Source organism: Centruroides sculpturatus, unplaced genomic scaffold (genome assembly GCF_000671375.1).
Source record: "Centruroides sculpturatus isolate CEXI.00-Female unplaced genomic scaffold, Cexi_2.0 scaffold165, whole genome shotgun sequence".
Lineage (NCBI taxonomy): Eukaryota > Metazoa > Arthropoda > Arachnida > Scorpiones > Buthidae > Centruroides > Centruroides sculpturatus.
The window spans coordinates 659,809-662,521 of record NW_019384429.1 but is presented as its reverse complement, the minus strand read 5'-3'; positions in this window follow the sequence as shown (position 1 = coordinate 662,521).

Here is a 2,713-nt window from a genome sequence, read left to right as displayed (position 1 = left end):
TTTTTTGACCTCCAATAACAGCAATAATTTCTTATTTCAAACGTTTTCTTATGGCTAGACAGAATAAATTTACTATAACTCATATATTGTCGCACACATTTTTAACATCACTTGTTGAAGATATACCCAGACCATGACCTAGTTTTATAACATAACTCCTTGATAATGCAACAAAATGCTTTAAGGTAGGATCCAAAATAAAACAGGTAAAGTAACATTTGCTGTTTTCTCTTGAATAATTTAACTAGAAAATAAGTTAGAAGAGTCGTATCCAATCTAAAAGGAGAGAAAGAAACATAAAATATGAATAAAACGATGTAACAAGCATCTTCAGTTTTGTTTTCGTTTCTTTCTCTGATAATGCTGTAGAGCAGGTGTGATATATATTATTAAATTGATCTTATTGAATATATTACAATGAATAAATAAAATTTTTATGTTCTAAAGTTTCTACCTGCATTTTTTTTTCTGGATAATAATGCAATTTAGTAAGCATTTCCTATGGAAAATTCACAATATATATATAGTAGAATGATGTCAAGAAAATGCAGCATTTTAGCTCAAATTTGTCATAATTTGCTGGTTGTGGAACTTTATACTATATTTTTTAGGATCTAAATATTATTTTCATAAGTTTCTATCTGCATTTTTTAAACTAATAAGTTAGGAAACTCGTATAGAAAATTCATTATATGAATAGGACATTGGAGTCAACGAAATGCATCATTTTAACTTAAAATTTTATTATTTTATTTCTTCTAAAATTTTATTTTTTAAATTTTAAATATCTATTTTAAGTTTCTCTCTGTATTTTTGAAGGATAATAAAGAATTTGTAAGCCTCACCCATAGAAAAGCCACTATGTATATGGCAGAAACTAGTCAAGAAAATGTAGCATTTTTAATTGAATTTTCAATGATTTTTGTGTAAACTTTGCTATTTTTTTTTATAATTTTAAACATATAAAAGTAAAAAATTAACTACGTAAAGTAGAATAGTTTTATATAATTTAATTCTAAAAATTGCAAGGAAATCAAAGTTTAACGAGTAACTATATCAAGATTTAAAACCCAAATTATTCTTAAATTTAAAAATACTGAATATCAAAATAATTTAAAATATATACAAATAAAATTTTAATAATTATAATAAAAATTTTAATTTTCTAAAGTGGAAAATTGCTCTTCAGCATCCTTCAGCACCTTGACACACATTTTCTTCTATAGATTATACTTTAAAGTACCTTATAAAATTTACATAATTCTCACATTTTTAGTGTCTAATTTCCAGTTAGATCGTTAAAATAAACTACGTTAACAATTTCTGTATTATTTAATTCAGTTTAGAGGATCAACTATTCTTTCTAATCTCTAAAATCTGGCTTAAATCTCGTTAGCTGATACGAGATAAATCTTACATGTAGAGCTGATGTTTTGTTGTATTTCTAAACTGTAGTATATAAAAGGCCCCTTTCCTCTACCAAATACCACATGTAAAAAATGCGAGCCTTAAGCTATTCTCGTAATGTGAGATCCTTGTTTAGCTTAGGTGCAAATCAAGCCTTTCCTCCATCCAATCTCTCTGTATTCGATTAAATAATTTAAAATATATATAAAAAACAAATATTCTAGTACAGTAATTCTCAATAAAACCTAATTAATTAATAAACTATCAAAACAATTGCTCAAATTTCTAGAATTAAACACTAATTTATAAGCTAGAATGATGTAAGCCATATCTTAAAATAAGGATAATCGTATAAAATAACAAATATTTCGTCTAAAAATAGCGTTTGAAATGTAGATATTTTATCCTAAAATTAAATTCTGACATATTTAAGTAGTTCATTTATTTATTTTCATAGAATTTTTAGGGTGTAATTTCAACCAGAACAACACAAACAATAATTTATTATTAGAGTTTCCTTTCATCCAGCTACACCTACATTCTCTCATTCATAAATTAATTAAATATATTTAAATGGAGTTATGAATGTCATTTCCTTATAAAAATCACATGATGGACTTCATAGAATTTAACAATCTTTCCTTTTATAAAGTTATTTAACTATCTCTCGCATGTTTTATCTTCATTTAGAGAAATGATAAACTTAAATCAAGTTGTTTAATTGTTACAATTAACAAATTTTCTATTTAAAATTAAGGATTTAATTTAAAATCTCCTGTTATATATAACTTAAAAGGATTATCATCTTCTTCTAGAATCGAAATTTTGGAAAGAGATTTGGGCATTTCCTCTTAACAATTGCAGCTTAGTAACTAAATTTATCTTGATATATAATTAGCTTAATTAGGAATTTTATAGTTTTCTATAATTAGAAATAAAGAAAACCAAGATTTTAAAGGATTATAAGAGGCTGAGTGATGCAGAAATGAATAAAAATTGTTTGTTTCAATTCCAATTCTAAAGTTTTTTTTTATAGTTTAACAACATTTATAATTAATTAACAATGATTTTGTCCTCCAATAACAGCAATAATTTCTTATTTCAAACGTTTTCTTATGGCTAGACAGAATAAATTTACTATAACTTATATATTGTCGCACACATTTTTAACATCACTTGTTGAAGATATACCCAGACCATGACCTAGTTTTATAACATAACTCCTTGATAATGCAACAAAATGCTTTAAGGTAGGATCCAAAATAAAACAGGTAAAGTAACATTTGCTGTTTTCTCTTGAATAATT